The following is a 21,455-nucleotide window of genomic DNA, read 5'->3' as shown; positions in this document are numbered from 1 at the left end:
AGTCCCTGTGGATAGTAGGAAAGGAGTTGGATAGTAAATTAAACTATTCCCTATCCTGGAGTGCCCCCCAGCGCAAGTCGTTGTAACGACTTGCGTTGTAAAAGTTGCGTCGTAAAGGCACAGTGTTGTAAAAATTGCGTAGTAAACGCTGTTCCCCCATATCTCTAGATTTGAATGGTGATCTTCTGTAAGCAGAGCAAAAACCATAGCCCCTGCTGACTGGCAGGCCAGCGGGCCACTCGCCATTGTCTATTTGCCCCTCTAACTCTAGAAATAGGCACGCAGCCTTAACCTTGGAGAAAAGCGCTGCTTTCATTTATGTACCACTTTCAACAATGCAAGATGTGAAATGGAGGCACCCAAAATCAGTTGCCTTACATTTATTTGGCTGGCTTTAGCTCCTGGTGTTCAAGCAGTCCCTCAGTCTATGTCAAGGGCTGTAAGCAGCGGCTTGTTTTCTATCTCCTTTGGAGTAGCAATAGGAAAAGGGCAACTCCTCGCTGAAATGTGAAAAGGTGGCAGTGTCTCCTATTATAGTCACAGTAGTCCAAAAGATTTTAAGGTAACTGAAAAGAAGTAGAGCTCCACAACAAACTGTAAGTAGGAGGATACTTTATTCCTTCCAGACACAGGGACTCCCCGGCAGCAACTGCCAGAGAAAGAACATTCCCCACAGAATGTTCCACGCAGGAAACGCTCAAACCCCAAGGTTCCCAGATCTGATGAACCAGATCCCAACAGTAACCAAAGCACTAGACTGCACAGAAGAATCATGGCAGAATCTGGCTGAGCATCTCCGATTCCAGAATCCAGCAGGATATATCTGGGAAAAAACATAAAGCATCCAGGGACGGAAATTCAGAGCACGGGGGCAATGTAGATCAAGGAAAAATACCCCAAAGTTCGTGTCACGCAACTACTTCGAGGAAAAGCAACCTTACATAGTGGTAAAAAGGGAAGTTTCTTCCTACAAGATCATATCACCATGGTACTTTGGAATATTTTAGTTTGAAGACAATAATGATGAACGTTTGGATTTGGAAGAGTTAAAGAAGAGGTTTCTACCAATCTTCACATGGCCAGAGAAGCAGACAGATCCAGGAAGCACTATGGTGTGTTGTTTACCTAAAGAGGTAATTGTAATTCCCTGGTCAAATGCTGGAACTGTAGTTTTAACACAGGTCTTTATGCAAAAGCCCTGCTCAATTTCAGCCACACAGCCGAAGGGTATTTGATCAAGCCCTGTGGGACAAATCAGTGCCACTACGGCCTGTGATCTGAGGGGAGAGCACTGGAAATCTCCCTGTCTTACTGCAGGTAAAACAAGCATTTGCAATGCAACAGGTCTCGCATTTACGCCAGTTTGAGCTATGGGCATTGTAAATGACAGTGCCTTTTATTTATGTTTTGGTTTTTGAAGCATAAATAAAACGCATTGTCATTTACAATGCCAATAGCTCAAACTTGCGTAAATGCGAGAACTATTGCATTGCAAATGCTTGTTTTAAGTTTCTAGAGAGGTACAGTTGAAAAATGCCCCATAATTGTGGGTGTTTTAGAAGTTTGTTCTGTGAATTTTTAAGGTTTGGATAGTGTTATGCTACAGACATATTCATGTATGCTTTCAAGAATATGGAGAGACAACTAGTAAAGACATGTAAAAGGTTTTTGCTTTTTATTTGGGTCGGTGTAACATTAGAAGTAGTTGTAGAATGGCAAATCAGCAGCCCAAAAGAGAGGTTTGAGATATGTTTGTGGAGATGTTATTTATTAGAGTAATTTGTATGATGTGTGGAAAGGTAGATTTCAAATATACCAAATAATTTTCAGTGTATGTTTGAAAGTTGAAGTGTAGTCTCTGAAGTGTTGAGGTGTGGATGGTGCTGTGACTGAGATATGTTTCTAGTAGCACATATATTATGGTATGTTTTATGTGTCTGAAGATGATGGATGCATAAAACACAGGTATACATTTATCTGTATATTACTTTTATATATGATGCTGCTAGCAAAAGGATATAGACATATGCATACATCCTTTTAGAAATATGTGGAGACTTTCATCAAAGATAAGTGAAGGGTTGCCTTGCTGCTTGCTATGATCAATACCAGATTAGTACTAGAATAGTTGAGCAGTAGTAGTTGAAAAGTGATGTTTAAGATATGTTGGGAGAGGAAATATTGATTATGGTGCTTTTTAAAAGTATGAGTAGAAGTTCACTTGAAATTTTCTGCATAAATATAGGTGTGTTTGAAATGTTAAGCATAGTATGTAAAGTTTTAAGGCCTTTATGGTCTTGTGAGCGTGGTTATGTTTCTGCTTGCACATGTGTTCTAGTATGTGTAATGCTTTTGGCAATAGGTATAGATAGATGGATGCATGCTTTTAGGAATATGGTTAGAGTTATGGTAGAAACATGTGATAGGTTGCTACTTTGTGTTTGACTAGGTCTAACATTTGTAGAATGGTGAATCTGTAGAATATAAAACTGAGTGTTAAGACATGTTGGTATAAGGGATTACTGACTAGGCTGTTTTCTATAAATTTTGGAAAAGGTACACTTGGCATACATTGCAGAAATGTAGGTGTGTCTTTGAAATGTAAAGTTCAGTCTATAAGTTTATTGCTGTTATATATGATGATGATTTCAAAAGGTAGACATATCTGAATGTATAGTTTTAGGAATATGGTGAGATTTAAAACAGAGTCATGTGAAGCGTTTATGCTTTATTTCGAGTATGTTCAGCTCTCTGAGAAGTTACAAAACTGTGAGGCTGCAGTACAGAAGTGTGCACCATGTCATAGAACTGACTTTTGAGCTGCAAAATTCAGTATTCTGCTAATATTAGAATGTTGTTGTCCTCCAATCACTCAGGCACTACTGTAGTACTACTCCAATCACTCAGGCAGTACACATGCACTAATAAAATTACTCAGGCACTTCCTATGTACTCTCGTAATCTCCCTGATATTATACCTGCAATCGTGGACTCACTAGGTATTACCCATGCACTCCTTTAATTCCACAGATATAACTCCTGCAATCATGCAATCACTAATGCTTTAGTTATACACTGGTTTAATTATGCAGGTACTAGCCTTGCACTCTTCCAATCACCCTGTCAGGATCTGTGCACTCCTCCTTAGCCAGTGCCCATGACTTATAAAATCACCTAGGCATTAGCTTTACTCTTTTCCATTCACTGAGGCACTACCACAGTATTACTGCAATCACAGAGGCAGTACTGATGCACTTATAAAATCACCTTGGCTCTTTATATGTACTCCTGTAGTCCCCCAGATATTACTTGTGACTCATGCAATCACCAATGCATTAGCTATACACTGGTTCAATCACCCAGGCAATACCTTTGAAGACGTTTATTCACATGGGCACTACCTCGGTAGTGCTGCAATCACCCAATAACTGCTCGTACACTTATAAAATCACCCAGTGAGTTTCTATATACTAATGTAAGTCCCCAGATATTACTCCTATAGTCATGCAGTCACCCAGGTGTTATATATGTACTCTTTTAATCCTCTAGACATTACCTCTGTACTCATGCAATCAGCAAGGCAATAGCTACACAGTTTGTCAATCACCCAAGCACCATCCTTGCACTCTTTCAATCATGCAGGTGCTACTCTTGTATTTAGGTAATCACTCAGCCAGTACCCATGCACTTATAAAACCACCCAGGCATTACCTTTGCACTCCTGTAATCACTCAGGAAGTACTTCAGTACTTCTGTAATTACCCAGGCAGTACTTATGGGCTTATTAAATCATCCACTCACTTTCTATGTACTCCAATAATCCCCTAGATAATAACCCTCCAATCATGCAATCACTCAGGCACTAGTTATGTATTACTCCTGCAGTCATGTAATCATTTAGGCTGTACCTATGCACTCATGTAATAACGCAGGCTCTAACCTTGCAGTCGTAGAATGACCCAGACCCTATTGGTGCACTCATCTATGCACCTACACACTACTCAATGAGTTATCTATATCTTTGGGTGCTATTTATACACTTATTTATATACTCAACATGTATGTGTGCACTCATGAATTAGTCAGTCACTATCCATCTTCTTTTACAATTATCCAGCGACTACCCTTCAACTCATTCAATCACCCAAGCACTACTCCTGAAGTTATTTAATCACCCAGGCAGATCTATTACATGTTTCAGTTGTAGGTTTCACTCTATTCCAGGAAATATTGTATACATATTTCTTTAAGATATGATGATGCTTTGAAAAGGTAGAGATGTATGTATGCATGCTTTTAACAATATGGTGATTCTTATGGTTCAGTCATGTAATAGTCTGCTGCTTTGTATTTGGCTAGGCCCAACACTGATGTTGTTATAAAAACATCGAAGTACTACCCATTCAGTCTTCCAATGATCCAGGCAGTACATATGTACTGATGCAATCACCCAGGTTATTACCCCTGCACTCATTAAATCATCCAGGCACTACGTATGTACTCATGAAATCAGCCAGGTATTACCATGCACTCTTTCAATCACCTAGCTACTATCTATACACTTATATAATCTCTTAGGTACTATCCTTGCGTACCTTCTATCATATAGGTATTACCCTTGTACCTATGTAGTCACTCAGTCAGTACTCATGTACTTATAAAATCACCTAGGCACTACCTTTGCACTCCTTCAATCACTCAGGCATTCCATCAGTACTCCTGCAATCCCCTAAGCAGTACTTATGCAGTTTTAAAATCACCCACTGATTTGCTATGTACTCCATTAATCCTCCAGATATTACTCTTTCAGTCATGCAATCACTCAGGCACTAGTTATGTGCTACTCTTGCAGTTGTTGAATCATCTATGTTCTACTGTTGCATTTATCTATTCACTTACGCACTACTCAATGTATTTCTTTATTAACAGATGACAATATTTGTATATAATTAATTTAATAATATCAAATTTTAATTTGAAAGATAATAAACTTTTTTTAGAAATTCTCCATAATTATTGAGAAATATTCATTATGACAAGAAAAGTTGAAAATGTAAGACAACAAAGAAAACAGAACTATTTAAAGGAGAGAGAAAAATGTTCTATTTAGCACTTCTGAAACTCTTCAAGCCTTGGCTTATTGAAATGGAATCACTTGGAGATTTTGACTACTATGAAGATTCTTTTAATGCATGTAAAGATAGTATTCAATGCACAATTTTTCCAAATTATCTACAATTGTTAAATGAAGAGGTTGAACAAGAAACTACTGTTGCAGCTGAAATGCCTAGAGACAGTTCTCAAGATAGTCAAAGTTCTGCTGCACTAAGTCAAGATCCATTAGGACAATCAATTCTCAAAAATGAAGCAGCAATAGCCATGAATGAAGTAGAAACGGCAATGCAATAAGCACAACAGGATATTATTGAGTTGGGAAACTTGGAAGACCAACAAATGTTTGAACAAAAAAAAATATATCAGCAGGTGACACAACAGATACAGCATGGTTTACTTCATGAAAAAACGAGTGCAACTGCACATCATTTAAACCTATTCAAATGTATATCAGTGGTCAAGCTGGGACAGGGGACAGTTTCTTAATTAAAGTTTTGACCAGTTATCTACAGAAAACCACATTGTTCTTGTGTAGTAACAGCTCCAACTGGATTACCAACACACAACATTAAAGGGATTACATTACGTTGTTTACTCATGCTACCAGTAGTACATGAAAATATGTTGGAATATCATAAACTAGCTTCCAGAAGAGTGAATAAGTACTTGATAAGTATGATAACTCAACCCCTGGTTTGTAATCGGAGACAACGGCCACAGCGTGCTTCCTTCTGGATAATTTTGCTCTGTCGGAGTAGAAAGACCAGAGCAGAACACTTCGCTTGATTACACTCTTCAAAGCTTGTTGTGATGGATTTGTTCCCCAATATTCAGAGACTCCGAGGAGCCGTAGGGATTGGTCCAAGTGGTGCCGATATTTTTGGCTAGATGAGATGGTCAATATTTTGTTCCAGAGTTTGATCTCAAGACTGTCGTCCCGGGAATTACGCAGTCTATTGCAGAGCTTGATGAAAGCACCAGTCTCTACGCCATTGTGATCTAACAGGCCAAGTTCTAGTTTCACTTGTGCCGGGGATGAAGACTGCGGCCGATGCCTTGCTCGCTTGAAGATTCTGATGGTTGATTTGTTTAGTAAGATGTTAGTTAAGCCCATCATAATCTCGTGACCATATGATAAAGAATTTGTGATCTTGGCCTTTATCACTTTGAGCAGGGGGGTTAGGCTTGGTCATAGTAGGTGTTTTGAGAGTTTTGCCGCTGCGACCTCCAGTGACAGTGCTTTTGCCTTCATGGCGTCTTTTTGTTTCGTGAGAGAAGCTCTAGAGTCAAGAAAAACTCCCAAATATTTATACTGTGGCACTGTGTCGATGCTTTTGTTATTGAAAAACCCCCTGCTATTCCGCTGCTTCTGTTTACTAAAATGAATTATTTTTGTTTTTGAGAGGTTTAATTCAAGAGCGTTTTCAACTGAATAGGGAAGGAGTTTGTCAAGAAGCCTCTGCAGGCCAACCTTTGTGTGGGTCAATAATATGAGGTCGTCGGCGTATAACAGATTGCTGATGCGGGTCCAGTCCAGTTGGGGCGGATGAGAAATAACCTTGTCAAGTAAAGTTGATAGATCAGAGATAAACAGGTTAAAAAGGAGAGGCGCTAAGACACAGCCTTGTTAACCATCACTTCCCGTTTGGATCTTTTTCGAGACATGGGACCCATCGCCCAACTTTATCCTTATCCAGGTCTGTGTGTGGAGTTGGATGATAGCTTGTGAAAGGCCTGGGGGTATACCCCAACAGACTAATTTTTGCCATAGGCGGCCGCGTGGCACTCAATCAAAAGCTGCCTTAAAGTCAACAAAGCAGCAATAAAGTTCCATGCGACGGATGTCAGCCTTCTCAATCAATACAGATAATGCCAATAGATTGCTGGTTGTGCCTGACTTGGCTTGAAAGCCAGTCTGGTTGAAGGGGAGACGCTGTGTTGATTCAACCCAGGTTGTCAGTTCTTCTAGTAAAATACTGGCATAATATTTGGATTCAATGTCAAGGAGGGCTATCATTCTATAATTTTTTGGGTCGTCTCTTTTGCCACTTTTATAGAATGGATGAATGATGACACCTTTCCAGGAATCCGGGATATGGTCGTTGAACCTACAGTGTGAGAACAGTGATGCAAGGAGACCTGACCACAGTGTTTCATCTACCTTAAACAAGGCCTGGGGGAGTACATTGGGGCCAGGTGCTTCAACACGAAGGAGTTACTTCTTCTCTCTTAGAAATTACAGATAAAAATTGGATTCTTTGGAAAAGTCAGTGTCTAAGACTGCTAGTTTGGAAAAAAGACTTTTTATGTATGTAAAAACTGTTGGGTAATTTTACGACGTAATTTGGATGTAGAAAAAGGTTTAGTAAATTATCAGAACAGAGATGGAATTGAAATTTGAAGATCAAATTTGATCAGATTGAAGAGGTAAAACAGATTGGACGTAGTGATGTTCGTTTTTTGCTTGTAAAAGTCTTGAATGTTCGTAGAAAACAGTTTCCTCTTTGTTTAGCATATTCAGTAACCATTCACAAAACTCAAGGTTTAAGTGTAGACCATGCTTTAGTAAATATTGGAAATACAGTGTTTACAGAAGACATGGCATATGTTGTATTGTTTCGAATAAGAACATTATTTGGTTTGTATTTAATTGATTTTGATGAGAAAAAGGTTAGTGCTGATTCAAATTGTGTAAGAGAGTATAATCAGTTAAGAAGACTGAATGCTCCTAACTTAGATGAATATCCCATATTTGAAAAGCTTGTAGAAAATATGACAAACATTCTAGTGAGGTTGAAAAAAAGAAAACAATTGACGAGAATGATGAAGCTACAAAGAAAATGAAAAAGGACACTGTTGATAATATTGTAGGATACCAGTTAGAAAATAGTTCAGGCATCAACTGCTATGCTAATGTAAAGGGTGGGATAAGCTTAGGGTGCACACTGATGTTCAGTGCTTTGTGCTCTGCTGGGGAACAACACAAAACTATGGAGCCCTTCAGTGAACTCACATAGCGTTGATTCCAGTGAATGCAACATAATGTTAAGTTCATTTGTGCAAATGTAAAGTGTAGAATAAAACACGTCACATAGTCTCGTGGGATACTGATCTCCCATTTGAGAGGACAGTGGATTCTGGGATGATGCCTGACCCAGTGATCTGGTATTCACAATGTTCAGCCCTTATGGCTCTGTCTGGTCAGGTGAAAAGGGTTTGTTAAAGGATTAAGGGAATCTACAAAGAACAAATTATGACAAACTGTATGAGTAAAGAAGCAATTACTAAATTAACTATATTCTGAATGAAGCTGCAAGTAATTACATGTTGCTTCAGGACTTGGGAATTGTTGTTCTCTTGGGAGCTGCAGTGTGATGTCTTAAAAGAAGCTCCCACAGTGCGAGAGCTCAAGGAACCCCTGCATCTGTGCTCAACGCACGGAGAGAGCCCCTCCTCTGCAGACGGTGATCACAGTGAGTACTCACAGTGACTGCAGTGGTGGTTCACTCCCTGCAGCGTGCAAGTGATGAAGAGCGTCCAGGTGAAGGACAGTCTGTCTGGGGTAAAATACAATGTGTGTAGGTGTTCATTTCTGGGGTGATCTACACTTGCAACAGAGCTCTTTCGATAATATATTAAAAGGGTTTCCTAACTCAAGATGGAAGTTGTAACATTGACCAGCACTTACATGAGTTCTACAATGTCAACCACCAGCATGTCCTGAAGGCTTGTGGGTGAGGGATGGAGAAGGGTAGCTCTGTACCGACCCACATAGGTGGCTCACTGGTTAGAAGAGGCAGACCCGGATGCTGAGATCAGACCCGGGACCAGGGTTCAATTCCCGACGCGGCAGGGTCTTGAGCCCTAAATGTCCACGGACTCGGTAATTCTTGCTTCGGTGCCTACTCGAATCACAGGTTCACACTCTGCAACTCTGGGCAATAGCTTGCTTAATCTCCACTATGGCCCCCCGCGGCGGGATGCCTGGCTTTCACCTTGGGGATACCCAGTAGGGGCTATCTCACAGGGAAAAAACCAGGACGGGTTCCCAATGCAAAGCGCTTTGAGACCTGGCAGTGATATTGCGCTATATAAAAACCTATCCATCCATCCATACTTTGGCCATATCTTTGGAGTGGGTGTAGGTGCAAGTCAATATAATTTGACCTCAAATACGGTGTCATAAAGCTCCTTAAAATATCAGAACAAAGCATGAACCCATGTGAAACAATATCAAAGGTAAGAATGTGCCTCTGTATCCCAAGCAGGAGGAGACAGTTGCTTTGGAGACATAGGCTAAGAATCTTTTTTTTCACTCAGAGCAGCGCAGCATCCATGTTTACCGCTCCCAGGAAGGATCTGAAGATAGTAGTCAAGAGGAAGCACTGGGGACATGTTTAACCAATAGTCATGAAGCATAGCCAGTCACTGTGTGATAGGAACAGTGCAGGCATGTCCCATACCTAACAATATACAGTGCATTCCTGTCACTTCCCAGCGCTGGCACAAGTTGTGCTGCCTAGTGCCAATGCAGGCGCCCCTGCACCTTCCTGCACACAGCAATGCTCTGAGGCATGTTCCTCTTTCTATGTGTGCTGCAGAACGCAGGACACGACGTAGGAGAAATCAACAAGGAGAAATAAAGATAGCTGTCCTTGTTACGCCTCTCCTGGAAACGCGCTTCTTCTCGGTGCATTCCCAGGGCAGATACCAGTGTAAATTCTAACACACTTGAGAGAGTGGGGGACTGGTATCTCTGAAAGGTCACTACAATGTAGTAATTGTGTAGCATTCCAGACAGCATGTAAGTCAAACTTAAGAGTAGCGTTGCTTTTGCGTCTTGTAGGCATGGCTCTGGCCGTTGCAACTCCTACATAAATGTGCCCCTATATTTAGGATAAGGGCAGGGAGCGTCCTGCACTTGGATCAAAGATGCAAAATACATGATTGTAAATGCAAAATGTAAATTGATACTTGTATAGCGCACTACTCACCCGCAAGGGTCTCAAGGCGCATGTACGCATACCGCTGTGGAATCAATCCTGGCTTTCCCTGTGAGGTGTCCACTCCTGGGCACCCCTAAGGTGGAGGCCAGGCATCCTTAGCGTTGTTTGGGCCGTTGTGGAGATTAAGCAAGCTATTGCCCAGAGTTGCAGAGTGGGACCCATGATTGGAATAGGCACCGAGGCGAGAATTATCAGGTCCGTGGAATTTTTGAGCTCAAGACCCGCCGAGGTGGGGAATTGAACCCTGGTCCTGGGCTAGACCTCTGAACCAGGGTCTGCCGCTCTAACCATTGAGCCACACTTCTCCACAATACCATACATTCGTGAACATTGATAAATATTGTGCACCCTTGCCTCTTTCAGATGCATGTAAAACTAGAACAGACAAGTCAATGGTAATATAATCCACATTTTGACGTCGACGTTAAGGGTGCAGAGCAGAAAAAAGGTCAGGTAAGTGGTTTACCAAAACAATTTTTCTATTTACACAATTGCAAACACCTTCTACAACTTCCATAATTGGTGTTGACTTTTATATGTTCTCCTGCAATTCCTAAAATATCAAAAATCTGCGCTAATCGTCGGTAGAAATGTAGAATGTGTGGGAATGCATGGGAACCTGATTTTCAACGCTTTGTTTGTGGAGCAGAACCTTTGTAGCCGACTGCCTGGTCCAGACGTGTCTAAGATTGATAGACTATTAAAAATTGTCCAGATCTGAGGATTTTGGCTGCAGTGTACCGCAGAGATGTGTATGTTTGCCATTCACCACAGAAGCGGGCACAGCCTGTGAAAAAGACCATTTTTAATATAGGTTTGTGCAGTGCTTAATTTGTAAAAAAAAAAGAAGTGCAGGTGCTGAAAATGTTGTCAAGGAGGCCACCACACTCGTCTACCTCTGGTGAGCCCCACATGCAACACTCTCACTGCCTCAGTCTCTATCTTCTAACCTTGATCTGTTGTCTGACCCCCAAGTCTTTGCTCTAAGAGTCTATCCTCTCACCTCTCAATTGTTTTCTATCACCTTTGTCACTCCCTGTATTTCTGATTTGCCTCTATTCATTTTAGCCCTGCCCCTCTTCACTTTTATCCATGCTTTTATTAATGTTCTGCACTCCCTCCCCTCGATCTTGGCTCTTTACTATCAGTCTCTAGCAGTGATTAGCTGTGTCTCCATTTTATCATTTGTCTGCATTTTTACCTCTGTCCTACATCCTTTCATTCTATCTTCTCTCTTCTTAATGCTCTCTTCTTCACATCATGGCTGCTTTCTCTTTGTATCTGATTTGCTCTCCTCCTTTTCTTCTAATTTGCTCTGTTTTATCTCTCTCCTCTCTTGTTGTTTCTTCTCCTCTTTACTCCTTCTCTCTCTCTCATCTATATCACTGCTGCTGCCTGTGACCCCTGTTGTCGGCCTGTACATGTCCCTGCTATTTTGAACTCTGCGCTTTCCTGTTGTCATTCCTAAAGAAGCGGGAGATGTTTTACTTTCTTACCTACACTGAGTGCAAAAACAAAATGTACACCAAATGAAAATGCTTTTTTGCATATATTAATCAGTGCGGTATGACTGGGTTTATTGCGAAACAGGCGGCTGCTTGAGCATAGCAGGTCATGTCACTGCTAGTGCTGCCTGCAATTAGTGGATCCAGGGATGGCGACGGCATCGGCATCCACTGCTCAGCTTGCTGTGATCCTGCCTGCTACCGCACAGGCATTGTCCCCAGCAGTAATGCTGCCAATGCTGGTAAGTATGGCTGTAGTGCCTACTGGACTCACTCACGCTCAGCAATTATCATGCTGGGGTGCAGCGCACAGATTTTACAGGTGACGCCATGGCGCACAAAAGTTGTGTTGGGCCACAGCCTCATCGAACACATTGAGGATAGCAGCAATGCAGGGCTGCCGGATGTGCTACTTTGGCTACGCAACAAGTGGAAAGTCCGCACTTACTTTCATTTATTCTTCCTCAAGAGCCCTCACTCCAAAGTTCCAAATGCGCTCTTGCAGCTTCCTCGCCTCAACTCTGTCATGAGCCAGCCCCCTGCTACAATTATCCAATGGGAGGTTAGGCTCAGGCAGTGGCTGGGTGCAGCAGACTAGGGGAATAGAATGCAAGCCATAGTTTGTCGATGACTTCTTGGATTTGTGATCGGCGTGATGACATCATCACTAAGTTGGTGATACACAATCATGGCTGCCTGGACAGGCGTATGCCGGCCTGTCTATGAACGTTTACAAGCCAGTCACCATGCAATGTATGTTATTCTTTTTATTTTGAATTGAACAATTGATATTAAGACCACCACCTGCAGGTTCAGAAATTGTAGCCCTGTCCCTGTGAAAGAAGTGCAGGTGCTGAGCATTTGAAAACACCTGCTCAAATTAAGCACTGGGTTTGTGCAAAATTCAAATAACTTCCTCAGTGGAAATGATGCCGAATGCCAGAAAAATATGATGAAATCTCACATGAAGCAACGGAAGGGAGATGCAGTTTTGGGTGTGACACATAATTCATGTAACCTCCTCCTGCCGGCCTCTGTTTCCTCATCATCCTGTCCATTTTACATGCATTTCCAACAACTGTTTAATTGACCTTCAGTCTAGTTTCCTCTCCCATGTCCTTTAATTTTGTATTCATTTTCCCTCCATTTCAGCATTTTTTGTTTTGCCTACCAACATGCCAACCCCTACAACCGCGTGTCCCAGACAACAACCAACTCCTGAAGATGCACATCATCCAACACAGTATTTTTGTTGAGAAGGAGTCTGCAGCACTGATATTTCAAGAGCTCCCCACCTCCCCCTCAGGTTAGTGACAGGCGGCCGGCCCGGGAGCGGTACTCCTTGGCACAGCGGATACTCCACTGGGGTAAGTCCAGCGCCACCACTCTGCCACCACCTGCACACAATAGCCGGTCATGCAATGATGGACCGGGTTCATAGAAAGGGCAATACCTGTTCAACCGGCTGGGAATTGACATAGCTGTATTTAATATTTTTTTACTCTAGTTTTGATTACTTGGCAGGAGAAATTACATAGCTTGTAAGTATAAGTAAAATATCCTTATATATTATGGGCCATATTTATGAGCCCAGTTTCATCGCACTTGAACCACAAAATGTAGTGTATGTGCGATGCCACAAAAAAAATGAGATTTATGGAGACATGCAAGCCCACTTTGCGTGGCCATGAGTTGCTCCGAAAACCTGGGAAGACATTTAATGGGTTTTGCGTAGGTTTTTCCCACGCAACTCCCATCGAGTTTGAACTGGAAAATCTTTGAATGAGCCAAAGTGCAAAGCCTTCACAGGGAAGCCTTAACAAGGAAATAATATATTTACTCATTATCGTCTCTTTCTATGTGTGCAGCATTCTGCAGTACACCTAGAAAGAGGAATATGCCTCTCAGGATTGTTTTTGTGCAGGAAGGTGCCCCTGTCCAGAGAAAAACTTTCCTGCATGCATCACAGAGACCCTTTCACCATGATGCAAGAGTCCCTGTGTTGGTGCTAGACAGCCGGATGTAGGACGTTACAACGCACACTTTTACAACGCATACCTTTACAACGCATTTTTTACAACACAACATCCATTACAACGCATGCCATTACAATGAAATTTTAAGAACTACATTTACAACGCATTCCATTACAACGCATAATACCTTTACAACGCATACCATTACAACGAATAACATTACATTGCATGTTTGGTAAGTATTGGATAGTGTAGGGGTAACAATTACTATTCTTACTCCAGGGGGTAAAACAGTAGGGTAAGTGTTGGATGGTAATGTTATGCATTGTAATGGTATGCGTTGTAATGACATGCGTTGTAGTGGTGTGCGTTGTAGTGTCATGCGTTGTAATGGTTGCGTTGTAATTGCATGCGTTGTAATGGATGTTGCGTTGTAAACGTTTAGTTGTAATGGTAGTGCGTTGTAAAAGTTGCGTTGTAAAGGTTGTTTCCCTAGGCAGCCAAGCCAGATCAAGCACATGAACAAAGACAGACACACACTGTTTTCTTCTAAATACGGCACATTCCCGCCCTTTCCCCGTCATTTAGCGCAGCGAGGTGACTTCCTGCGCTGCATGACTTTCCCATAAATATGACCCTATGTATTTCAAAAAGATGCAGAATTTATTTGCATTTGTAGTATTTCAGAAAAGGCAGAGGATGTCTGTATATAGAGAGCCTACACAATGAGCAGTGCTGGAGTCAGATGTATGACCCAGGCTGGGGCACAGGCGGGAAGAACTGATACGCTGACTCATTTCACTCTTAAGGCTTACATTTTTCAAATAAATATTGGAGCATAAGAACCAAAATATGTTTCTGAATGCTTTTCAAAGGTAGAAAATGAAAGGTTGCCTTCATGATTCATTTAACTATTCATTATGATTTCTCCCATTTCACAGTAATGCATTTACTAGCGGCAGGCCTCTTGCTCCCAGCGGCCAGTAGACACCTTGCCATATTTATAAATTTAAATGGTCGAAATTTAACATGAAGAAAAATATTTCAATGGATAATTAAGGGGGCATATTACCAACAAGTAGCGATATTTATCGATAAATAGGCTTAGCGACGATTTTTTTATCTCTGGCTATCCCTGGATATGTTAGCGGAGAAAACATGCTATTAGCAACGTTTTTCTCCATTGTGCTAAAATATCCAGTGATAGCGGCGAAATGCATGAATATCGCTGAGAATACAGCGATATTCACACTTTAGCAACAAAATGCTCTTAGCCATGTTATCCACCTCCTATTGGATAACATGGCTAAGAACTGGTCTGAGCAGGCATTGGCTTTTGGCGATAGCGGGAATATTTCCATCGCTATGTCTGCCTTGCTAATAGGCGATAGCGAAGTTAGAGACTGCTTTCAGTCGCTATCAGGTTGGGTATGCCCACTTTGCATGTCATTTGCGATAAATATCGCTCACATGCAAAGCGGGCCCCAAACCGCTAGCTAACATCAGTTAGCGATAGCTTGCTAATAGAGCGATAGAATTATCGCCGCTTAGCGGCTGAAAACGGCCGCTAAACCGGCGATAATTGTCTATCGCCACCCTAGGTAATATGCCCCACAGTCTTGATCTTTTTCTCCACTTTCAATTAAGCCAAATACATCTTAATATTTTATGTAGCATTTTTTATCACTTTAAATTCCTCCCATTAAAAAAAATTACTGTATTGTTTTGTTACCAAGTTGGCACCTTGTCTACAGGCCACTGCTGTTTGTAAATGGGACACTTGGAAATGGGATTGCATTTATATTATGAGCTTTATGGAATCCATATACACATAAACTTAACTCTAAAATGTTATTCTCTCCCATTTTAAAGTGTCGCCTTTACACAAAGCAGATATCTTGCTCCCAATCCCAAAAGACTGTTTTGTGTCCCCCCTCTGCCTCTGTCCAATTAATTCATGATGAGGTAGGGATCGAGTTTATTTCTGACTTAGCAGCCGTTCGGCCACTCTTATTGTGGCGTTCTATTTGGGCTAAGCCAGAGACTCGATTCACTCAAGAAATTATTCTTGATTGTATAGGATTGGATTACTCATCACGTATCCAGTGGTTGAAATACATTTATTTCTGGTATAAAACTTTATTTGAAATAGATGTTTTCCTTGACCCCGAACTGGCGGTTGCAATTCCCAAAAAAGAAATTAAACAAACATTTTTAAATTTTAAAAAGAAAGGGCGAGATAAGGTGTATGGCAAGTTAGCGACCGTGAAGTTCTATAAGGAACTAAATCTAACTCCGGGGTTTCAAGCCTACCTTTTGAACGTTTCCCGTCCCTCCCACCAATTTGTACTAACCCGAGTCAGGTTGGGCATCGTACATCATCTCGTCGCATTTCCAGTTCAGAAAATAAGATCCGAGACTCCTTGCCCATGTGACAATACCTCACGCCAGAGCTGCTGCCATTTTCTACTGTTTTGCAAATTTTATCACTTTTTAAGGGTAAGGTATCTAAAACCTATCCTTTTAAAATATAATATTCGATCCTCAAAGAGTGCCCTAGAGCTATTATCTTCCCTAGAGAATGCGGACATTTGTTTCTTCGTTGCCACTTTTATCCTGAAATGTACAGCTGCCAGGAAGAGCATAGTGCTGCCATAATTTCATATATTCCTGTCTGTACACACATGTCTTAACAGCATATTATATTTTAACCTTGTATTATTGTTTGCCCGAGCCATACTGGAACTTTTGCATCAAAATCATATTTTTAACCCTGTATTATTGTTTGCTTCGAGCTATACTGGAACTTTTGCATTAAAACGTACAGCTGCCAGGAAAGCACTTTGTGTGACAACTATATATATTCCTGTCTGTGCATGCATGACCTTTTTTAACTTATAAGCTCCATACTATACCTTTAACCATGTATTGCTGCCCAGCGTACGCCATTATATGTTCTCTTCCTCTCTACGTATTATTCCCGAGATTATTTGAGTCACTTTGTATTCAGAACAAATATGTACATAATGAATTATTTTTATATGTTTTTATGCTTGTATGATTTGTATTTCTCAAATCGAATAAAAGCTTATGACTTGACTTGACTGGTAGACACAGTGCTATACTTATAATTGAAAAATGCAGCCATTATTTTAAGTATGAGAAAGTTAAGTGCAGAAAAATGTTCCATATCATTAACATTTCTGCACTTTAAATTTCTCCCATTTAGAAATAAATGGCTCTATGTTTGTATTATACATGTAATGGTGACACATACAACAAAAGGTATTCCAGTGCCACAAGTACATACAACATAGGCTCTCAGTAACCTGTGCACATGTATCCCATTCATACACACACATGTTCATACATCCCCAAGACCACACTCACTGACACGCATGGCAGTCCTGTCATAGTGCCTGAGTCAAAGTATTGTGTTCAAACCATTGAATCTGATTCTATGGACATTTGGCTTCAAGTCACTGGAGCTGGACCTGAGGGTGCCTGGTAACAATTCACAAGTTGCTTAGCCTTCAGTTCCCACAATGATTTTCGCCGATCAGAAATAGCTCACACTACAGAAGAGGTTGGAGATCTATGTAATATGGTCCAATATTGCCAATGAACCTGGTAATTTCCAGGTTAGATTATGCCAACTCCCTTTATGTTGGCATTCCTGCCTACCAGTTGAATCGATTGCAGCTGGTTCAGAACCAGGCTGAACGATTGATTTTCAAACAGCCCAAGCACCAGCATGCTCGTCCACTGTTAAAAACCCTTCATTGGCTCCCTGTAGCCGAACGTTGTAACTTCAAACTAGGCTGCACCATCTTTAAAGCGCTGGCCGGCCTCGGCCCAGCCTTCATCTCTTCTCTCCTTTATCACTATGCCCCCTCCCGTAACCTCCGATCCTCCCATCTTGCCTTACTTAAACCATCCACCTTCAAAGGCAAGAAACATGGAGGGCTCCGATTCTCGTTTCTTGCCCCTTCTTTTTGGAACGCACTCCCTTTAGAGTTTAGGCTCACCACCTCTTACCCCCACTTCAGGTCTCTCCTGAAAACCTACTTGTTCGGTTAAGCACATAACTAGTTCTTCCTTCTGCCCCCGTCCCTTTTTTTTTTCTCCCCGCTCTCACCTCTCCCTATCTGTCTCCCTTTTGCCCGTAGCGCCAAGAAACCGTTTGGTGTAAGTGCGCTCTATAAGAATTTTTACATAACATAACATTTTACAATGAACCTGAATGGCAAAATGGCACCGAGTTCCACGTTACCCATTATGTTTTTTTATATCATTTGTTTATTTTTTAAATTTCAGGTAACAACGGGCAATGATTGCAACATTTTGGTTTATCGTTTGGGAATAAAATATTAATGATATAATGGACAATGATTTGGCTGTATGTCCGTCCACCTAATTTAGATGGGCAGACATACTAGCAGTTTTTAATGCCCATAACCTCCAGGAAAAACATGGCAGTAAGGGGCATTGAAAAGTGCTCAATGCCCTCCTAGCCATGGTAGAAAACGAAAGGCAAGAGGGGCATTGTTTTGGGGGGAGTTTGCAAAACGAAAATCCTTTATTGGGGTTTTCCTTTGAAAATAAAAAAAAAGTATGTTTGCCATATGTCTGTCATTTATCAAATTTACAATGCATGGACAGGAACTTCTGTGACTGAGGTTCCTGCCAATGCTTGATGTCGGCTGGGTTGAACCATGTTTAAGTTGGCAGCACAGGCACTATACTTCTGTTTAGTAGGGGTAAGGTGCACGGAGTTCAAAAATAGCAAAAATAAGATCCATAAAAAGGTGACAAACCTGGGGTGGCTCTGCACAAAAAGCTGATTTCCTAAAGAGAGTTGCCTCCAGAACTAGTTTTGAGTGAACACAGAGGAAGGGACTGCTCTTTTTCCTGGCCACATGTCCAGGTGGACACAAAGACTTCGCCCATGTGATGAAGGATATCCCTATCTTGAAGTACTGGAGTAATAGCCACTGTGTGGGATAGTAAGTAGTAGGGCTAAGAGGTACTGCTGTAAAATTGTGTATGGTTGTCCATGAAACCAAAAGTTACCTTTTGACCAGTAGTAAATGGATGTAAACTGGACCTTGCTAGATGCCCCTATTGGAGTGAGTCTGTGTTCCCCAGTTATTGTCACTGAGGCCTGGGTAGCTAAGAAGCGACACAGAGTAGATGTTCCAGGAACCCCGAAAAGTTAGGACTTAGAATATGTTTTACCCAGAGCCGTCAGGGGAACCCTATGGCAAAGTTGTCCAATTTTGATGAGTAGTTTGTGTTAAACTCCACTCCTCCAGTGGAGATCTCTTAGCTTTGCCCACCCCGTGCTTTGCTTTGAGCTCCATCAACTGGCGCGCGGCAGAGTTTTTCTTGTGCACAGCTCACCAACATTGGGATGGCAAGCACAAATGATAAAATCAAGTTCTGTGCTGCCTCCTGGCAAGATATCCCAACACAGGTGGTCGCGGCAGGTCTCTACCGCTCACATTGTGAAAGCTGCCGCTCGTGTGACAGATAGAAGTAGCACCATTTGGTGCACTGTGTGGTGCAATTCACATTAATTACACAGTGCGGGTTAAGCTCCCATTGCTAAAAATCAGCTTGAGCAGCACAACGTATAGCAACTCTGCAGTTTGCAGGACTCTGCGAGTTCCGCCCTCCCCTAATTTTGATGTACCTTCCTTGGATGCAGCTTCAGACTCGCCCTACTGGGGGATTTTGAGGTCCATGAAATAAAAAAAATCAGAAGGTAAAATCTTTCCCCGGGACAAACTGACTTGGGGCATCCCACCAGTGTTACATCAAGGTTGGTTTGAAATCACTTATAGGTCCTGGTCTACTGCTTCCACCGACTATCATTATGTTTTCGGTGCTATTTTTATTTACAAATTTAAAAAAAACATATCTCTGGTTCACCTTATTGGATTTCTATCAGTTTTATGTCATTTTTTTTATAAGAAATGTCCCATCATACAGTTAAACTTGAGGATGTAGCCCAAATATTGGGACTTCAATTGGATGAACACCTCCTGATGAAGGATATTCAGAGGATGGGAAAAAGGACTAATCCCCTGCCGCCCCTAGGGGGAGGATGAGGACATCTCACCATGAATATCAGAGAAGATCATGGCATCCCATGAAAGATTAATCACATTTAGCAATATGACCTGTCGTTGGATGCTGTCAGCTATTAGGCCAGGGAACCTTTATGGGTCCAAAGTATTTGTCTTAGGGGCTTAATATTCTTCTTTTATGCTAACTAATAGGCCCACAAAGAGTTGGTGACAATCTTGATATCTATGATATAGGTGTAATGCCTTGTGTGAATTGTTCAGATGGGCACCAGCTGTCCCGGTGTCACTTGACTGTTATCTTGATGCAAGTAGGGGATGCCAAAGGACAAGGGTACTCCATGATGTCGCAGTGCGCTTTACAAGTACACCCACATTTACATTTACAAGGGAGGAGCATGGGGAGGCCTGGTTTGAACCCTCAGACGGATATCACTCCTCAATGATGCAATCATGCGTGAAGATGGGGGATTTCCAATGGGGGGAACATACCAAGGCATCAAATTGCCTTACTTGTTATGGGATATGTACAGATGGTCAATGGGAAGTTATTTATTCTTGCTTGGCATCTTTTAAAGATGCTTTTACCTAAAAGCCAGTGCTGTCACTTCCTGTGCGGATAGATGATAGGAAATCCAGTGATGTCACTACCTGTGCAGATGGGCGGTGGGAAATTAAGAGCTCTTGCTTGGCTTCTATTTTCTTAAAGATGATTTTAGCGGGAAACCATTGATGTAACTTCCTGTGCAGATGGATGATGGGAAATCGAGTGATGCCACTTCCTGTGCATATTGGCAATAGGAAATTAAAGTCTGCTTGCATGGCTTCTTCTTTTAAAGATCGCTTTGGCTGAAAACACTTGAAGTAACTTCCTGTGCAGATGGAAGATGAGAAAACAAGTGATGTTCTTAAAACTCACTTTCCTGCATCTTCAGAATTGGCTCAAAGCAGCTTTGAGAACTGCATTCACATCACAGACTTTAGAAACTGGGGAGTAGGTTGGGGTAGTGAGGGAGTGGGATAGAATTGGCCACTGGTTGTAGGAGGTGGTTTTTATTTCACAATGTATTCATTAGGGTGATCTTTTATATCTCCCTCCACTTGTTAGTGGTGTTTTTTTCTCTTTTCTCTGGCACCTGTAATTTTCTCAATGAATGAATTTGATTGTTTTCGGCATGGAACTGGTTAGGGAGGGGGTGGGATATAGGGATATGTGTTTTAAATTGTACAATAAAAAGTTATTTGTAAAGAAAAGTGAACTTTGGAAAACCCTTATCTTTTCTTCTGACCAATCGCCCTTTAATTAAAGGCTGACTCAACATCCCAGTGACATATTACTGTTGTGTGTGTCATTTAAAGATCAGGTGGGTATAATCCACATGTCTATACCATAAAATAAAACAAAATGACAATTGAGAATTTGGTGACATGATATAATTTTATTTTTGCTGTGGATTACAATAACCTTTCTCCTTCGAATTAATGTTAGTAATGAGTCTAATATGTAATGTTACTGTAATTTTTTTGTATGATTTGAACTTTGGAATAAGTATCTGTGAGCTTCCATGTCAACTAGTGAAAGATGCACAAAGCCATCAAACGCCAATGTGGCCTGATTAATTCCTAACCCTGGGCGAAGCACTACGCTACGTTCGCGTAGTTTGCGCAACTTCGCACTACGCGAGCTGCACGTAGCACAGTGCGAACACGCGTAGCACAGCGTAGTGTAGTGCAGCGGTCATTTTTTGCTTGTTCGCGGTCCTC

Source organism: Lissotriton helveticus, chromosome 12 (genome assembly GCF_964261635.1).
Source record: "Lissotriton helveticus chromosome 12, aLisHel1.1, whole genome shotgun sequence".
NCBI lineage: Eukaryota > Metazoa > Chordata > Amphibia > Caudata > Salamandridae > Lissotriton > Lissotriton helveticus.
This window is presented reverse-complemented; position numbering follows the sequence as displayed.